We start from the raw sequence: 20,490 nt of genomic DNA on the forward strand, positions 1-20,490 counted from the left end.
CCCACTCCAGAAACTTGAACACAATCCAGGCTGCCACTTCAGTGCAGCACTGAGGGAGTCGGAGGTGCAGCATTTTGGATGAGATGTTAAGCCGAGGTCCTGTCTGCTCTGTCAGATGGAATTAAAGATCGCACTGCGCTATTTTGAAAAAAGCAGGGGAATTCTCCTTGATGTCCTTGCCAATATTTATTGCTCAAATCAACATCACTAAAATAGATTCTCTGGTCATTATCACACTGCTGTTTGTGGGATCTTGCTGTGTGCAAATTGGCTGGTGTGTTTCCTATAGTGACTAAGCTTCTGAAGTATCTCATTGGCTGTAAAGAGCTTTGGGACATCCTGAGGTCATGAAAGGCACGATATAAATGTAAGTTTTTTCTATTTCTTGTTTTGGGTATTTTCCTGCGTTATTCTCTGATGCAGTTGCCATTTGAACTGCACCATATAAATTAGTAAGAATGCACCTGTATTTTTAATGGACGGGGAATCCTACAGCTCCAAATAAGGGAAGCCTCCTTTGGTGTCCCTCCTGCAATAGGACCTCCAATACTTCAGCATCATAGGGGGCAGTGTTGCTCACCTTTGATGCTGTGCTGCAGTCAACCAATTAGTCTACATTTCTGCCATCAAGAACTTCCTTTGTAATGATGAACTGCTGCCAATTCAGGGACTGTTCCCTCTACTAATTTTAGACCCCCCCCACCCCCCTCCAGACAAGACTACTGTCGGACAATCTCTCTGAGCAAGCTTTTCCTTTCTGGGTATCCTGTCTAAACAAGGGGAGGGACTAGCATCTCAAAATTTGGTGCTCATCTGCCCTACTGGCTCAGGAAAGCCCGTGCTATGGCCTGCTCAACCCCATTCTTACCGTTCTGGCAAAATCAGGACTCTTATCATTAAAGCCAGATTCCTACCCTAATACTGTAGGGGGTTGATCGAGCTAGCAGTAACTTGCCAATTAAAATATCGACAGACATATTATTATCTGGTAACCAGTAGAACACATGCTAAAGAACAAACTCTCTTTAACGTAAAATAATGTGTGCAGATGCAGTATATTACAGCTATTTTTTTTAAATCACTCGTCTTGAAAATATTTACACAGCTGAGCTGAATACAGATCTTAAATAAATCACAATAATGAAGAATGCATGAATGCAGAAACCATGGGGCTCCCCTTGTCACAGTGGGAACAATCTTTAGAAGCTATTAGTCGTGCTGAGGTGAAAGTGTGAAGCAGAAACGTTATTAACTCACTGTGTGAAGGTACTTCACCCACAGGTATACATAAAGTAAGCATTATACAACAAGTCTATGTAATGAAGTATTTTGTACATGCATGGATAAAACATGAACATAAAACTGCAATCATTAGATATGGAGATATCAAACTGAAATCACTCTGGATTGAATTTGTATTAAAACACTGCAATATCTGCAAAATTATAATAACACTTATATAATAAAAATACTTTAAGAACTACTCAGGTGTACTTACCCAACTCAAATAATCAAGTTCCTTCAAGTGAATCTTAAAGGTGCTACTTCTTTAACTTTTTTGAAATTCAGTCTCAATAATTCGAAAATTAATTTTTCTTGGGAATGTTACCTGTTAGAAACCACAAAAAAAATCATAGATTAAGCAATATGAATGAGCAGTTGGAACACATGGGCCAATTAAACAAATCCAAACTAGGTTAAGATCTCCATTTAACTCACAATCTTTACTGAATTTACAGATGTTTAATTAAAAATAGATTTTAAAAACAATTTCATGTATCCACAAATATTCCTGAAGTAGATGCTTAAAAGTTAATAATCTACTCTGAACTTAGTTGATGTATTTCAATTATTTGTTTATTTTAATTAAAATTGCTTCATTCATGGTGCGGGATAATTTGATTAAAAAATTACTTTCAATTAACAGGCTCTCCTTAAGATGTCCGCCTCTGCTCAGTGGTAGCACTCTCACCTCTGTCAGAATGATGTGGGTCCAAAGCCCCCTCCAGGACTTAAGCACATAATCTCAGCTGACACTCCAGTGCTGTGCTGAGGGAGTGCTGCGGATCAATGTAAAAGACCCCATGGCACTATTCGAAGAATTCTCCCGGTTTCCTGGCCAACATTTGTCCTTCAACCAAAACCGTCAAAACTGTTTAATTGGCCATTTATCACATTGCTGTTTGTGGAAACTTGCCGTGTGCAAATTGGCTGCCGCATTTCCCTACATTACAACAGAGACTACACTTCAAAAGTGATTAACTCGCTGTAAAAAGCTTTGGGCTGCCCTGATGTTGTGAAAGGCTCTATATAAATGCAAGTTCTTTCTTTCCTCTTTGCCTACTCCTATTCTGAAAGCTCTGACTCTTGACAAAGTACAGTTTCACAGGCAGCCCTGCTCAATTGGTTTCACATAAACCATGTTGCTCTGTTTAAAACAAGTCACAACAAATACTGTAAAAGACTTGGATTTATATAGCGCCTTTCAAGACCACAGGACGTCCAGAAATGCTTTACAGCCAATTAATTACTTTTGGAGTGTAGTCACTGGTTATAATGGGGGAAACGCAGCAGCCAATTTGCGCACAACAAGCTCCCACAACCAGCAATGTGATAATGACCAGATAATCCATTTTTGTATGTCAATTGAGTGATACACATTGACCAGGATACTGGGGATAACTTTCCTGCTCTTCTTCGAAATAGTGCCATGTGATCTTTCACGATCATCCAAGAGAGCAGACGGGGCCTCGGTTTAACGGCGTATCCAGTGCAGCATTCCCTCAGTACTGCAGTGGAGTGGCAGCCTAGACTTTTTGTGCACAAGTCTCTGGAGTGGGACTTGAACCCACAACCTTCTGACTTTGGGGCAAGATTGTTATCAACTGAGCAACAGCTGTCACCATGGTATACCACAGTTGTTCCAGTAAAAAATCTATTGTCTGAGTGGGAAAGATCAACGTACATACACATGCAGTTCAAAATAACAAGTCCACCTTTATAAATCTGTGCCCACTCGAGGTACCTTCGCAGGCTCCAAATCCCATGCATTGTACTATACTATAATGAGCATCTACTGCTGTTTCCTAGTATAAAATAGTACCAGTCATTTTCCTTTTAAACTATTTGGCTGCAAAACTACATTTGCTTTTGGTTTTGAAGAATGCAAATTTATATTTCTCGAATATATAAAATGTTTCAAAATGCATTACACTGTACATGTTTTCAGTATCCATTTTAACATAAATTACTGACACAAGAAATAAAAATCACCTGATTCATTTTAACCGTTCCCAATCTTTACCCCTTTTATCTAACAATAAAGAAAAGGAAATGACATGGTAATATATTTGATATGTTTGATAATAACAGCCAATGGGCTGCTACGTGAAAACAACCAAAACTATAAATATGGTAAGGATAACTTAGACCAACAGAACATGGTACCTTAAAGTATTATTATGCTGCATTACTTAATAGCTGACAGAATATTCTGTTCTAAAATTACCACATTACAAGAAAACAAGTCAGATTTCCAAAAGTACCACCAGAAATAAATTGGTTAACATTCAATTTCATGTCACAAAAATGGATTTAACAACGCTTCTAATTTTAATATTGATTAACTACATCCCACTGCTACAGATGAAATCATTGAAAAATAGATTCAACCATAATTCCATAATCTTGTTTAAATAACAATAAGAAAAGTGTAACAGTCAAAATATGTAAGTAAACCAAAGTATAATCATTACACTCATTCAGTCATGAAAACCGATATTACCTTAATACATAAATAAAAATTATTTCGCAAACTGTTGCCTGGGTTAACTCTGCAAAGCAACATTTGTACTGTTGCACATAAGACCTTGGGCTGTTTGCATCATAGACAGATGAACAGATGACTAAAGAGGGGGGCAGGGGGAGTACACTACGAGAGCCAATCATCAAATGCACTAAACCCAACACCTCCATTTAAAGACTGCTTACGTCAGCAATACGAAAGGCCGATATCTTATCCAAAATCAAGATTAAACTGTTTATCTTATCAATCTGCATGAAAGCAGAATTCTACAACTGACATATCGTTCAGGCAATGGTCTGACTTTTAAAAAAAGCATCTTCTGGACACTAGTACAAGCCAACGATCAGAAATTATCTCATTGTCATTGGCATAATTTTTACTGCTAGCACAAATTTTGCTTTTACCAGAGAAAGGCTGAGGCCCACAACAGAAGACACCAGGCTTGAAAACATTAAAGAGAACATGAGGTGACTCAAGAAGTAGTGATTAATTGAAAACAAGTTTGGTTTTAAACACCTGAGATTGTAGGAAAAAGGAAAGACTGAAGCGATCCACAGATTTATGGTCCTGGGACAAAATTAGTTAGAGTGAGAGACAGTACGGTAAGTTTGGATTCCAATGCCTTGAGGATATAGAGAAGAGCATTGCGAGAAGGAACAAGCGAAGAAAATGCTAATTATTGAAGTAGCAATAAAATGACAGAAGGTTGTAACAAAATAGTTGCAGCAGAAAGAGTAGAGTGGTGAACAGAGAACTTAGAGGGCTCCCCTATCAGAGTTTAATCTTGTATCCTGTCCAAGGAGGTGAGAGAAATGGAGAGATACCCCCTCGTTATGGTATGGGAGCAGAACTCAAGTCTTGGATAGAGTTGAGCTTTATAGAATGTTAAGCATTGTTGAGAAGAATTAAGTGTTTGGCATAACAAAGGAAACCAATGGAGACGTGGAAATTCTATTCAAGGCCAGAAGAGAAAGGGAGACCAAAATTATTGATAAAGGAATGAAAGATGTGTATTTGTAGAGCGCCTTTCACAACCACCGGACATCTCAAAGCGCTTTACAGCCAATGAAGTACTTTTTGAAGTGTAGTCACTGTTGTAATGTGGGAAACGCAGCAATTAACTTGCGTACAGCAAGCTCCCACAAACAGCAATGTGATAATGACCAGATAATCTGTTTTTGTTATGTTGATTGAGGGATAAATATTGGCCAGGACACCAGGGATAATTCTACTACTGTTCTTCGAAATAGTGCAATGGGATCTTTTATGTCCACCTGAGAGGGCAGACTGTGCCTCCATTTAACGTCTCATCTGAATCATGGCACCTCCGACAGTGCAGCACTCCCTCAGCACTGCACTGGAGTGTCAGCCTAGATTATTTGCTCAAGTTCCTGGAGTGGACGTGAACCCACAACCTTCTGACTCAGAGGGGAGTGTGCTACCCTTCAGGATGTAGTTCGGTCCTTCATTGAAACACCTGTGAATTCGTCCTTTTTTTGGCGTGGAAGCAAGTCATCCTCATTGCGAGGGACCGCCTATGATGATGATGATGATGATCCACAGCTGACAGATGAAGAAGCACTAAGAGTGAAACCATCACAGTTAAGAAATAATATCTGCTGATTTGATCATGTTTATATCTGGTGCCAGTACCTGTACACAAATATAATCAGATCATGATGTAGACAGTTTGTTGCAACTAAATAAGTTCAGGAGGACCAGGGGTCACAACGCCAAGTGTTATAAGGCCAGAACTAGGTTAGATGTTTGGAGGTGGTTCCTTTCCCAAAGATGAGTGGACGTGTAGAACAGGCTGCCGGCTCTTGCGGTGAACACTTAATTCCTTCAAAGAAGAGCCAGACTAGTTTCTGGCTGGAACAGAAATTACCTTGTATAAAATCTAGGTACAGGTTGTACCTCTCCAATCCGGGACTCTTTAGTCCGGAAACATTCCTGGTCCAGCATTAGTCCCAGTGTGGGTGGCATGCTGTTCGTTGAGGGAAGTAGGCCGGGCAAGGAAAGGGAAGAAAAGGGCAGGCGGCTATCTGAGGTGCAGAAGCTGGGCCTGACCCCAGGCTCACTCTCTCTCTCTCTCTCCCCCGCCTCTCTGTCACGGCTCAGCGTGAAGCTCGGGGCTTGCCGGCTTGCGGCTCAGCTCGCTCTCTCCCCGCCCCGCTGCTTCTCTCGACTTCTGGACGACTAAATGCTGCGCAGTAGGCTTCTGCGCAGCGCATGCGCAGAACATGTCCGGGTCGTTGTCACCAGTTGACCTCCTGTGGTTTGGAAAATTCTCTGTTCCTGCACTGGGCAGGTCCCAAGGGTGCCGGACTGGAGAGGTACAACCTGTACCGTATAACACTAATCGGGGCCAGACTGGTCTCCTGGATTAGTTTTGATCATCTAATGGGGTCGGAGAGGAATTTTTCCGATTTTTCCCCCGCTAACTGGCTTGGGTTTTTCTATGTTCTGTTGCTTCTCTCGGGAGATTACATGGTGCAGGATGGGTGGAAAGTATATGCGCTGTGATGCACAAGGCATCACTCGTGTGTGAGACTCGCGTGTGCATTGACCAGTGGGTTTTTTCCTGTCTGTCATTGTTCGTTTGTTCGTATTCTGGCAAATAACCTTTCTGTAATGTGACCGGTTCTAGTTTGGATTCAGTTAGCCTTTAGCCAAAAAAATTGGTACCTCTGGGAAACAAATAGATTTGAAATCAATACAAAGGTCAGCAGACACAGATTATGCTGCAAACACCACAAATGCTCCAGTCAAGGACAGCGTAGCATTGCGCACACACGCCAAAAATAGTCACATTTTGTCAGTGGAAAGTTGCCTCTTTACCAACTCAGGAACTTTCAAAATGAACTTTATAAAGTTTGAAGGCTGTCACTCTTTAACATTCACTTGACATTGATTGCAGTTATACTAGAGCAGATGCATCGCCTCCTAAGCTCAGTCTCATGCCATTTCCTCAACTGAAAATTCCTACCAGCGACTTCACACCTGAGGTACACCTCTTCCGATACAAAGTGAAAACCACTTTGCAGTTCAAATGTGTGGTATAACTGGTCTACAACTCTCAGAAAGATATTAAGATCCCTATATTTTTTCCCTTTATTGACACCTTTTGATATTGATTGACACACTGGCAGTGTTAGTATAGTGTCATATTGGTGCCGATTTTAACTCGCCGCAGGGTTGGTGCGTGGCAGCACCCAAAACGGGTGACGCACCCAGAGGACAAGAACAAAGCAAGGTGCAGCCAATGTTAATGGCCATGCCACGTTTCACTGTTTGACATCCGGCGGGAATGACGTCAAGGCCAGCGGGTGGGAACGGGAATTGAGGCGGGAGCCAGACGCTGCCAGGGACCCAAGGTGACGGTCCATAGCGTAAGCTAAGTGCCGGGGGTCCAAAATAGATGCTGGTGTAGGAAGGGAAAGCGAGGGCAGTGCAAGGGGAGGAACATAGGTACAGGAGTAGACTATTCAGCCCTCGAGCCTGTTCCGCCATTCAATGAGATCATGGCTGATCGGTGACCTAGCTCCATATACCCTCCTTTGCCCCATATCCCATAATACGTTTGGTTAACAAAAATCTATCAATCTCAAATTTAAAGTTAACAACTGATCTGGCATCAATTGCCGTTTGCGGAAGAGTTCCCCAAACTTCTACCACCCTTTGCGTGTAGAAGTGTTTCCTAATTTCACTCCTGAAAGGTCTGCCTCTAATTTATAGACCATGCCCCCTAGTCCTAGGCCCAAGGATTTCTTCCAGGGCCCATCAGGCACTGGTCCCTCAAGGAATCTGCCCAAAGATTAAAGAACAAAGCTTACCTTGACCTCTTCTGGCCACTCTGCTGATTCCCACCAGCTTTCTCTGGCGGGTTTGCCTCTGGGCAGGCCTCCCCCACGAGTTGTGGCACAAAACTGTATCGCGGTGTCATTGGGTCACAGCCTTTCCATTTTAATTAGGCCCCCAGCTGTCAGAGCCTCGGTTGACTTGAAAGTTGGCAAAGAGAAAATGGCGCCAGGCAGAAATGGAGCAACTTACTCACTGACTGCTCCCACCCAGCTGGGGGGGGGGGGGGGAAATGGGGTTAAAATTCCCCCCAATGTGACGCTACATCTGATTAATCATTTTGTTTATGGCTTACTTCAGTATACAATTTTGATTTGATTATATTTTTTATTCGTCAGTTCTACAGAGATACAATGCTCCACAAGAATAAGTATCTTTTCCCACACAATTTACATTATGTGGAGGTATGGGAATCATCCTACTGGCCCACCAGTCAGTCCAAGTGCCCAGAGTTCCTCGCAGCTGAAAGGCTGGCCTGCTCCCGGACCTCTGCAAATGCCCCCTCCATCAGCAGCCAGGAACGCACGAGGGCAACCAAAACGATACGTCGCTCTCCGATTTGGCAAATTCTACTTTGGTGCCTCCTCACAGCAACATGAGGAAAAACCAAACCAAGATCCCATACTGCCGTGCCACCACAGTATCAGGTTGGCATGTGTTGCACAGTTGAAAACTGGACAGTGGCAGGAGTTAGGAATGGAATTAACTCACATTTATCCTGCGCACTTTTTCTCTTCAGACCGCCCCGTGTCTCTGCATTACTCTAACTACCTTAGTTTCTCTACAAAACAAATAAAATGCACATGCCTACGACGTTAATAAAGAATGATGCTCTGGGTATTAAATAGCTTGCATTTTATACTTTATATATGTGATGCCTCTAGTTATCAAGTAAGCAATTTTAGTCCGACAGTTCAATCCTAATGATTTCACTCAGATTGCTGTTAATCTATAAACCGATACACATGAAGCTTTCACAACCACTCATACCAGTAATCCAAGTCCTGCTAATATTTGCAGTTACTCAACACCTTTTAAACGTTCCTTATATATAATGTATGAGAAAGTATGTTTTAAAATTTACTTGCGTACCTAGCTTCGCTCAGGATATTATGGCCGTACAATGGAATTAATCTCCCATTCAATTTGTGAGGGACTAGGTATACAGCCCATATTGCCACTAATCCAGTGGTACTTTAGTTTTCAGGCATTTAGTGGTCCCTGATCTTTCTCTCCCACAGTTTCACAGCGTTTGCAAATATGAGGCTCTACCTTCTTACCTCAACCTCTTGACATGACTGTCTGTTTATGATGCAGGGCTACTGAACGGCAAGCCAGGCCGGGAGATATAGAGGGTGGCAAACGGCCAAGAAGCATCAAATGGAATGGGGAGTCAGTCCGATAGGCTGCACAATGAGGTGGGGAATTGTGCGTTATGAACCTCCTTCCACACGTGTCCAGGATTTCAAATGAGTGAGGACGGAGAAATACCTGCCACTTTTAGACTGTATTATGATGGTCTCATGTACCGAGCGACAACACTAAGAGGCCCAAATTGCCCCTCCCGATAAGGCCTCTGACCGCCTGAAAGCAGCGGTCACGGGGCGGCGCGGAATGGCTACCGACTCTCCGTGGAGGGGTCGCCATTTTGTAAATTGCCCTTCCTCAGGAGCCGGGTGGTGTCCAGGACCTCTCCGCCTGTTTCCTGCCGCGGCGTGCACGCGCCGACCCTTTACCGTCTGGCGGGGACCCCCTCGCAAATATGACCTTGCGAAATTGCCCCTTAACTAAAATTGTCCAGCGGGAGCGGCCCCACCGCTGACCGGTGCCGGCGGCAGCTTTTGCTGTTGGTGCACTCTGTGTGAAATGGCGGCGCGGTCGCCCTTAAAGGGGAGGGCGCACTGCCGTAGCTGCCATGTTACTTTTTTTTGTTGGCCGACTACCAGGTCGGCCCGACAATTATACCCCCGGGTGCGGCCAGGCCAGCCACAGACCGAAACCCTCCCAGGTGGACCAGTAGACGCGAGTGAAGTGGCGGCAGAGCTCGCAGCGGCCCTCCCCTTTAACTGAAGGGGGGGGAGACGTTGTGACGCGGCGGCAGACCTGCTGCGAGGTCACGTGCCCTGCACCCGACCGGAACACCGCACCACAGAGAAAAAAAAAACTAAAAAAAAAACAGTTGGTGCTCCCCGTTTCTGACAGCGGGGCTATTTCTACCCCTAAAGATAAAGTTGGCAGACTCACTCAGGTCGGTTGCTCGGCAGACCCACTAAAAACCGGACCTTCCCAGCGACCTCCCTCCGCAAATCTGCCAACTTTATCTCAGGTGTCGGCCTCAGCTTGTGGGATCTGCTTGCCGGCAGCACGAGCCAGCTAATATAAAAAAGGCTTCAGAGGACAAGAAGGTTTCTTTAAGGACTCTGGCCGAGCAACTGGATCACGCCCAAATCAAGACATGATCCGGGTACAGTGCACAATTCTTCACTGCGGCAGGACCACCACAAAATGGTCCACTGGCCTCGCTTGTTTATTCCCGGTGAGCTGCAGGCAGCAGCCTCGGCCCCAGGGCAGCTCGCTGGTGGTGGGGGCAGCAGGATGGGTCGGCTGGGACACTGGATGTGGTTTTTAGGACAGTCCGAGATGATGGAGGGGGGGGGGGGGGAAGAGTTGTGGCTGGAAGCAGCCCATACCTTTAACGTGTGGCGAGGAGGAACACAAATGCTCGTCCCAGCTCCACATTCAGGCGAGTATTTTTTTTTCAACTTGCATTTTTGTTGCCGGCTTCCAGCGATTCCTTTAAGGACTGTTAGTTAGGCCGCATGCAGACCTGGCCAACCTGAACAGAGCAGACCAGCAGACCCGATGCCTGCTGCATTCAATTTCTGGTGTGGCTTCTTAAACAGGCACCCTTGAATAAGCTGCATTAAGCATAAAAACATAAGAACGAGGAGCAGGAGTAGGCCATTAGACCCCTCGAGCCTGCTCTGCCATTTAATAAGATCATGGCTGATCTGATCTTGGGCTCAACTCCACTTCCCTGCCCACTTCCCATAACCCTTCACTCCCTTATCGTTCAAAAATCTGCCTATCTCCACCTTAAATATATTCAATGACCCAGCCTCCACAGTTCTCTGGTGCAGAGAATTCCACAGATTTACAGCCCTCTGAGAGAAGAAATTCCTCCTCATCTCAGTTCTAAATGAACGACCCCTTATTCTTAAACTATGTCATATTCAAATGGGCCTCACGCCTGTTTTCGATGGCCACCAGGGAATTCTTTATGTTGCCCAATCCAATATGGCATCAGATATGTTTACAACATGGGAGGTCGGCCCCTAAATTGCACCTCTTTTTTCCAGGCGTAACATGTCTCAATTTCCAGACCTTTGAGTCCTGAAGCTAACTATAGCAAGCTGGAATCTCTATGATTGACCTAAAACAAGGAACAAGCTTAAAACGGAATTTCCTTTCGCTGTCTGGTTTAATTTTTTTTTAACAGCAAACTATCTGGCTAGAAATATACATGTGCAATCTTACTACCTTCCCAACAGTATTTTGAAAAATATATAAATATATAGACTGACAAGCTTGCAAAATAGTAGTAACAACATTTCAAGTTAGTCATATCTAATATTCACTATGAAAAAAATTAGAGAATATTCTGCTTACATGCACCAGTACTTTTCTTCACCCTTCTGTAGCTATCTGCAGAAATTCAGACATGATAATCTGCCTGCTGCAAGCAAAACCCACCCAAGTTATGACACTGAACTATACGTTTAAGTTTACTAATGATCCAGCATTACGTGTCAGTGTCAGTTCTAAATATGCCACTTGTCATGTCAGCTGCTGGCTCCTGCATTTCAGAAAGTACCACCTTTAATTTTTATCTATACTTCAATAAAATAGACTTACTACTAACTGCGGTAAAATTAATCCCAATTGCAATGATAGTTTTAAGGTACTGCAACAACGTGGCAGGTTCTCCATTTATATGACATAATTAACAAGTAAAACTATTAGGTGCCATAACAACAACAAAAACTTGTATTTATATAGCACCTTTAACATAGTGAGACGTCCCAAGGCGCTTCACAGGAGTATTATGAGACAAAAAATTTGACACCGAGCCACATAAGGAGAAATTAGGGCAGGTGACCAAAAGCTTGGTCAAAGAGGGAGGTTTTAAGGAGCGTCTTGAAAAAAGAAAGATTTGGATTTATATAGTGCCTTTCACGACCACTGGACGTCTCAAAGCACTTTACAGCCAACAGTACTTTTGGAGTGTAGTCACTGTTATAATGTAGGAAACGCAGCAGCCAATTTGTGCACAAGCAAGCTCCCACCAACAGCAATGTAATAATGAGCAGATAATCTGTTATTTTGTGATGTTGAAGGCAGAAAGAGAGGTAGAGAGGTGGAGAGGTTTAGGCAGGGAATTACAAAGCTTAGGACTTAGGCAACAGAAGGCACAGCCACCAATGGTTGAGCGATTGTAATCAAGGATTACCACTGGTCGGGGAGACTAGAACTAGGGGGCACAGCCTCAAAATACGGGGGAGCCAATTTAAAACTGAGTTGAGAAGGAATTTCTTTTTCCAGAGGCTTGTGAATCTGTGGAATTCTCTGCCCAAGGAAGCTGTTGAGGCTAGCTCATTGAATGTATTCAAATCACAGATAGATAGATTTTTAACCAATAAGGGAATTAAGGGTTACGGGGAGCGGGTGGGTAAGTGGAGCTTGTTAAATGGCAGAGCAGGCTCGAGGGGCTAGATGGCCTACTCCTATTCCTAATTCTTATGTTCTTATGTAAGGATGCTCAAGAGGGCAGAATTAGAGGAGGGCAGACATCTCGGGGGGAGGGGGTTGTGGGGCTGGAGGAGATTACAGAGATAGGGAGGGGCGAGGCCATGGAGGGATTTGAAAACAAGGATGAGAATTTTGAAATCGAGGTGTTGCTTAACCGGGAGCCAATGTAGGTCAGCGAGCACAGGGGTGATGAGTAAGCGGGACTTGGTGGGAGTTAAAATATGGGCAGCCAATTTTTGGATCACCTCTAGTTTACGTAGGGTAGAATGTGGGAGGCCAGCCAGCAAATAAAAGGGCTCAAGAAATGTTGGTAATGCCCTGCCTATGATGCAGAAGTAATTTCTACCAGTGCCTCCAGAAGTACCATCGCCAAACTAGAACTGCTGGAGGCAAAGGCTGACACTTCTTTCTGGCTACCAGTAGGTTTGAGTGCCTTGGTGGTCCTGAATTAGGGAGAGGGGATGAATCAGCCTGGGTTCCCACTCTTGATCATTAGGCAGTGAACCCGGCTGGAAAAATGTGCACATCACATGAGGAAAGAATTGGACTAGGCTGTGATAAATTTGTTCTGGTTAAACAGACTGCCAATATTCATTCTCCATGTTCACACATTGAGAATAGCCACATGGGAGAGTCAGCATCAAAGGGCCGAGGAACCAGTGTTCCTGTTAAGCTGCGTGACCGCACAGAGCTCTGGGCATCCCGTGCAGGCCTCTCCGCGGCTTTATAATGGAAAAACCGTGCATGCGCAGAAATTTGAAGGGGACGTGCACCCAAAAAAAATGAGCAGGAACATTGCTTGGAACCATACTTCAGGAGCACGAACCACTGCCTTCAGGAGAGGGGGGGGGGGGAAATGAAAGGAAAAATTCTCCTTCTTCTCCCCAAAGTTTTTTTTTTGTAAATACCTGAATTTCACAAATTGGTAAACAATGCTCCCAGAAATCATTCCATGACAAATATTAATGGTAGAAAACAATTACATTCACATAGAATCTTTCACATCTGGAGGATGACCCATAGGGCTCCACGGCCAGTGGATTTTATAGAATGCACTGTAGTCACTGTTGTTATGTCGGCAAATCTGGCTTCCAATTTAGACACAGCAAAGTCCCGCAAATATCAATGGGATAAATGATCAGTTAAGCTGTTTTAGTAGTGTTGGTTGAGAGATAAATGTCAGGCAGGACTGTAGGAGAACTTCAATTTAACATCTCATCCGAAAGACGGCACCTCCAACAAAGCAGCACTCCTTCAGTACTACACTGAAGAAGTCAGCTTAAGTTATGTGCTCGAGTTCCTGGGCTGGGATTTCAACCTATTACTTTCTGACTCCGAGACAAAAATGGCACCATTGAGCCAAGACGACAGAGATAGATTTGGGCAGCACTCAACAAATGGTCCAAATATGACGACGAAAAATGTTTAAAAAGTTAATATATTCCTGTGCAGTGTTATTATTGCTGGCAATTGCTTTGTGCCTTATCAATTTCAATGATATTTCTGCTATCAGAAGGTTAACAACCGCTGCGCAGATAAGCAATTAATATTAATCTGCAGGTTAATTAATAACCATTGCGGCAATTAAAAATAAAGTCAAATCACCAGGTTTGACATTTAATAACTGGAAATGTTTGCACATCAAATATTTTGATGACTTTTGCTGTTGTTTCTCGCTACAGGGCAACAGCAGTGCTTTCTCAAGGTAGAAAAATGCACCTTCAATGACTATTATCTTGACAGATGCCAACCTACTTTTCAATGTCGTTTACAATTCATCTCCCACATGTGCCTTTCAAATGAAAGCTGAACACTGGAACAGAATCTCAACATCTTTCATTTAAAGCAAACTGCAAATCATTATTTACCTGGGATAGATAACACATTTATTGTGAAGGGGTCAAATTAGTAAGAATGCAAGTAGCAATGTCTCAGCTTGCTAAGAACCAAGTCACTTTCAAATGAACAGAATCTCTTAACATCTTTCATTTAAACAAATTGCAAATCATTATGTACCTGGGATAACATACTAATTTGACACTTTGACAAAAATTAAGAATGTAAGATCAACAAAAAAATGTGGGAAGCCTGATTAACCCTGTAAATTCAATCTTCCCTTCCAAAAGTTAGTCTCCCACATCTATGTTATCGCCTTTGGTTGGAAGGACTCACTCAGCATAAGCACCTCTCTCTGGGTGTCTGTGACATTCTTTAGTCAACCTGCTATGGGCGCTTTAACAGTGTGAGAAGTGATATCTTATTGCTGGAGACACATCCAAAACTCAGCTTCTAGAGATGATTCAACTGTCATATCAGCCATGATGGTGATTTAAGTCGTGAGTCCATTACTAGTGTCGTAGATACTGAGCCATTGGAACACTAAATTACTATTGCAGAAGTATTTTTCTACAATTTTATCAAATGAAATTGTTCGAACATATCATTTCTATGACAATACAATAGATGAAGCGTTAAACCGAGGGTCCGTCTGCCCTCTCAGGTGAACGTAAATGATCCCATGACACTATTTCAAAGAAGAGCTGGGGAGTTATCCCCGGTGTCCTGGCTAATATTTATCCCTTAAACACTATTAATAAAACAGATTATCTGGTTATTATCACATTGCTGTTTGTGGGAGCTTGCTGTGCGCAAGTTGGCTGCCACGTTTCCTACATTACAACAGTCACTACACTTCAAAAGTACTTCATTGGCTGTAAAGCGCTTTGGGACGTCCTGAGGTTGTGAAAGGTGCTATATAAATGCAAGTTCTTTCTCTTTTATAGAACAAGAATAAAGTAACAGAAACAAATGGGTTTATGAGCAACATTCACACATAAGCATATTTTTGTTAATATTAGAGAAATATCAACAACTTGCATTTAAATAGTCTTTATAGTGTAATAAAACATCCTGAGGCACTTCAAAAGGAGCATAAATCAGACAAAAATTGGCACCAAGCCAAAGAAGGAGATGTTAGGACAGGTGACCAAAGGCTTGGAGAAGAGGTAGGATTTAAGCAGGGTTTAGTAGAGAAGGAGAGCGATGGTGGAGAGGTTTGGGGTGGGAATTCCAGAGCTTAGGGCCTGGATGGTTGAAGACATGGCTGCCAAAGGTGATGTGAAGGAACTGGGGGATGCACAAGAGACCAGAGTTAGAGGAATGTAGATTTTTTGGAGGGTTGTATGGCTGGAACAGGTTACAGAGATAGTGAGGGGCGAGGCCCTGGAGGTATTTGAACACGAAGATGAGAATTTTAAAATCGAGACGTTGGTGAAGCAGCAGCCAATGCAGGTCAGCGAGCACAGGGGTGAGTGCGAACGGGACTCGGTGCGAGGTAGGATATGGGCACGTTGGCGAAAAACTTATGGCAAGGAACAGTCATGACACTTGTTAGAACACCACTAAGATGAAAACATAAGAGGCTTTAGTGTGTTAAAACATTTCCTGTGCTTTACAGGGACCTCTCTCTAATAGGTAGGGGAAGGGAAGGGGGAAGGAAGGAAGGAAAAGAAGGACATGTGGCAGCTAATTTGCACACAGCAAGCTCCCACAAAAAGCAATGTGATAAAGACCATATAAACTGTTTTTGTAATATTGATGGAGGAGTAAATATTGGCCAGGACAACGGGGATAACGCCCCTGCTCTTCTTTGAAATAGTGCCATGGGATCTTTTACGTCCACCGTGACAGCAGAGGGGGCCTCGGTTTAACATCTTATCCGAGAGATGGCACCTCTGACAGTGCAGCACTCTCTCAGCACTGCACTGGAGTGTTAGCCTAGCTTTACATGCTCAAGTCCGTGGAGTGGGACTTGAACCCGATGCAAATTTATTGACGTCAGAACAGCTGGAAATCCACCTAGCTCTCGTGATGAATTATTACTTGAAAAATGATACTGCATTTCTAATTACACATTTGAGGTCTGAGGCATGAAAAGTGCAAGTGGGGAAGATCAAATAACTAAATGTAAGTACATTTATTTTTGGTTGGAGTGACACAGTCAAAGGAAATTAGTTCACTCAGGTTTCATATTAAAGTTAAGTTAGCCATACTTATGTGTGGTTAATAACTGATATTATACACAATATTTAAAAAAGAATTATCACAACCCCTCAAGTAGTAGCTCCGTAACTTATTTACTTGGCTACCTCACAGTCTATTTGCTTGACCCCCCACCTTATGAAGTGATCCCTTTTCTATGACACTTGTTCCTCACTTTGAATATAATGTCCATATTCTTCCAAGCTTTATAAAGATGATTTTATTTGCTTAAGTATATGTTGGCTTGTGATAGATTTATATGTTTACTTGTCATGTAAGCAGAACACATACAATAATATGTATGGGCAGTCTCGTGTCTGGATCACAGTAATGTTTAGCTGCTAACCTGACCTGTTGCCTTCAGGCTATGGCTCAAGTATAGTGGGAAGACGGTAAAAATGAGCAGATTCCAGTAATTGCAATTACTTTATAAAGTGCTCCTGTTAACCAGAGGCCGTTGTTAACTCGGGTTCCAAGCAAATGGCTGTTTTGCATCTGCAACGTGTGATATTGCGAAGTGTGATATGTGAAGGATACATCCCAGACGCAATTTTTACCTACAAATGTATAGTTATTGCAATAACCTGGATTTATATTGCGCCGTTAACATACAATAATGTCTGAAGGTGCTTCACAGAGGCATAAGGAAAATAAATTGATGCTAGAGATATTAGGAGGGCTGACCAAGGGTTTGGTCTTAAGGAACGTCTTAAAGGGATGTGGAGAGACAGATGAGTTTCAGGCACTGATACCAAAGCATGGGGCTGAGGCAGCTAAAGGCACGATTTACAGTGCGGAGGACACGGGGAGGGGGATGTCGATGATGCGGGAAGCATAAGAGACCAGAGTCCGAGAAATGGAGAGTTTGGGAGGTGGTTGTAGGGCTGGAGGATGTTACCGAGATAGGGAGGGGTGAGGCCATGGAAAGATTTAGAAATGAGGATGGAAATTTTACATTTGAGTTACTGGAGGATTGGGAGCTAACCTTGGTCAGTGAGGACTGGCAAGTGGAACTTGGTGTGGGATAGGATACAGGCAGCAGAGTTTTGAATGAGCTGAATTTTTACAGAGTGGGGAATGGGAGGCCTGCCAGTAGAGCATCAAAATAGTTGAGTCTGGCAGTGACAAATACATGGATGAGGGTTTCAGTAGCAGACAAACTGCAGAAGGGACTGAGGCGGGAAATGTTATGGAGGAGGAAGTTGGCAGTGTTTGTGACGGAGAGGACAGAGGGTCAGAAGCTCAGCTCAGGGTCGAATAGGATGCAGAGATTGCAAACAGTCGGGTTCAACCTGACACAGTGGCTGGGTAGGGGAATGGCATTGGTGGCGAGGGCATGGAGGGCCTAATGGGGGACCAAAATATGAATTATTTATGGATACTTATGATCCAGTTTAACTTGTAAACAACGTACATCTCCAGAGGTAGCTTTGAACAAACAGATCCTTGCAACAAGGCACGGCGCATGTAAGTAGAGAGCCAGGTTGCAGAGCTTTAACTGATCACTGACGTGAACATAAGGTGATCCGAGGCAATGTTTTTTTTTAATCAGAACACGAATTGATCAACATCTAACTAGTCACGTTTCACACACCAAGGTTCAGTGACCAGTAGGAGAAGTTGCATGCAGGGTACAGGACAGAGTACACAATAGCCTACAGACTGCTCAGTGTGGCAGACTGCATCCTTCATTGATTCCTCTTATGCTATCAATTCTCACTAAGGCATGGTTACTGTTAAATTATTAGTCCTATAGATCGCTGCACTCATGAAATGACACTGCTCATATTTATTCGTTACATTATTTTTAACGTAAGAAAAAAGTATGTGTGTGTGTGAGCTAAGTAGAGATCTAATTGAAAATTCAGATAATGTTTACAAACCACTTAGGTTTCCTTGTCTGAGTTCATGAATGTATCTGAGCTCCTCGTTTATGTTACTGCCCAACTACTGCCTCTTACCAATAGATTATAGGGGCCGAGTTTCATCAAGGCCTCCGCCTGCCCAAGTGGCGGCGATAGCCGCCGAGGTACCGGACGGTACTTTGGGCGGGATATTCATCGCCGAGGTCCCTCGAAGGTTGGCAGGTGGCAAATGGATGACGTACGCCGCCAACCTGGGTGGCAGCGGGCGGGAGGTCTCATTCTCGGTGGCAGAGGCGCTTGTCGCCCAAGTGCCGCCGAGGATGGAGTTGGGCCCACGGAGGGTCAAAGACCTGAAAAAAAAAAATCACCAATAAAAATGTTTTTAAACTATCCAAAGACCTTCAGGGGACCCCATGCAGATAAGCCGCTGTTGCAAATTTTAAAAAAAATGTTCATTTACCTTTGTTTTAGGTTCTTCAGACTTATCGCTGGGGACAGACCAGCCTCCTCACAGCGGTCCACCCCTGTTCTGCCACCGCGTCCTGCCGACAACCGCTCGCAGAAATCTGGGAGCTCGGCAGTTGCGCCACTCGGCCGTCCGCTGATGTCAGCGGACGGTTCCCAGCGGCTCTCCCCTCCCGCCCACTCCAGCCCGCTCCAGGCCACCTCCAAAGTAGCACTGGGCGGATCTTGATGAGGAATGTCGACGGCAGTCGGTGGCAGCGGGCGGCGACGTGATGAATTTCGGCCCCTATATATTCGAGAAATATTGTAATCTGGCTGTGCTGCACTCTCCTGCATGTCATATACTTACAATTAAAGTATGACAACTCGCTGTGCCACCTTCAAACTTACATTGTCTCAGAGTATGGGCTTTTCCTAGTGCCCATTAACCAATGCTTCAGGAAACTGAAAAATATCTGCTAACCAGTTTCGCAATACTTTAAAAATGCACCATCATTCTTACTCAGCCTCTTGCAGACCTAATACTGGCAACCTAAATAGGGTAACGCCTCTGTTGAAATAGCAGAGAGAAGAATTTGATACAAAGGTGTTAAGCATCTAGATTATTTCCAGGCTCCAATATAAAGTGTCACACAATGAATGTAATTATATTTTAAGTGCATCTAGGGTTGCCTTGGTAAGGTATACACATTTTCTCCGAGTACTCAGTGAAATACAATCAGAAAAGACTTAATATTGTTACATTGCCACGAACAGACACCAAAGTGCATTTGTCACCTTTTAGTCTGCTGAGCAAATTACATTTGTACAATTTGAAAACTGAACTGCAGTTTGCTTCTAGTGCCTGATTGCTGGTATTTCCCAACCAAACCCTGAGCCAGTAATATGCTGAAGGCACATTGAATGAGTTTGTGCTCTGAGCAGTGGTTTTACTAATATTCTTTGGCAAAAAACATTGGTACAGCTACATTTGTAACAAAGTAATAGGACTCTGACAAATTTATATAGACTCTTTCTAAATCCAAAATTCACATCCTTATTTTCAAAACCCCTCCCTATCTCTGTAATTTCCTCCAGCCCCACAACCCCACCCCCGCCCCCGAGATGTCTGCACTCCTCTCATTCTGTCCTCCTGAGCATCCCTGATTATAATCACTCAACCATTGGTGGCCGTGCTTTCTGTTGCCTCGGGCCGCCGGGCCGGGCGTCCCGGGGACTGAGGCGGGCGAGGCCGAAAAGGCCGAACCTGAGCCCGCCCAGCTATTACCCAACTTCCCCCGGGAGACGCTCGACCCGGCAGAGAATGAAACAAATAATTATGACACTGTAGATGCTGGGCCGGGGGGTGGCAGCGGGGAGGGGGAGGAACACCCACCCTCGCCCCTTACTTTGGAGCTGGAGCACTTGGAGGGCCTGGGGATTTCCTATGGCCGGGTCTCTCCTTGTTCTCCGGTTCCTGGGGCGGAGGGGGAACCCCTTCCGCTGTCATTTCCCGACCCGGCACCATTTTTAAAAGAGCCCAGTGGGGACTCCTCTGCCGACGATCCTGGGGGTGGGATCGGGGCAGTGCCAGGGCCGGTTGGAGCGGCCGGTTCATTTGCCGTACCTTGTGCGGTCGATGGGCCGGCTGCTGGCGGCCACCTC

General features: G+C 44.1%; 1 protein-coding gene across 8 annotated transcripts in view; it reads right to left on the bottom strand.

Moving 5' to 3' along the window:
* The window catches only part of slc38a4 (solute carrier family 38 member 4), an 80,868-nt gene that overhangs the window by 38,026 nt on the left and 22,352 nt on the right, over window positions 1-20,490 (bottom strand). For 4 of the 8 annotated variants that reach the window (XM_070900250.1, XM_070900246.1, XM_070900248.1 and 1 more), the window contains one exon: window positions 1,499-1,609. The gene's annotated coding sequence lies outside the window, so the exon portion shown is untranslated. The other 4 variants (XM_070900251.1, XM_070900249.1, XM_070900252.1 and 1 more) reach the window with 4 other exon arrangements.

This window comes from Pristiophorus japonicus, chromosome 15, assembly GCF_044704955.1.
Source record: "Pristiophorus japonicus isolate sPriJap1 chromosome 15, sPriJap1.hap1, whole genome shotgun sequence".
Classification (NCBI taxonomy): domain Eukaryota; kingdom Metazoa; phylum Chordata; class Chondrichthyes; family Pristiophoridae; genus Pristiophorus; species Pristiophorus japonicus.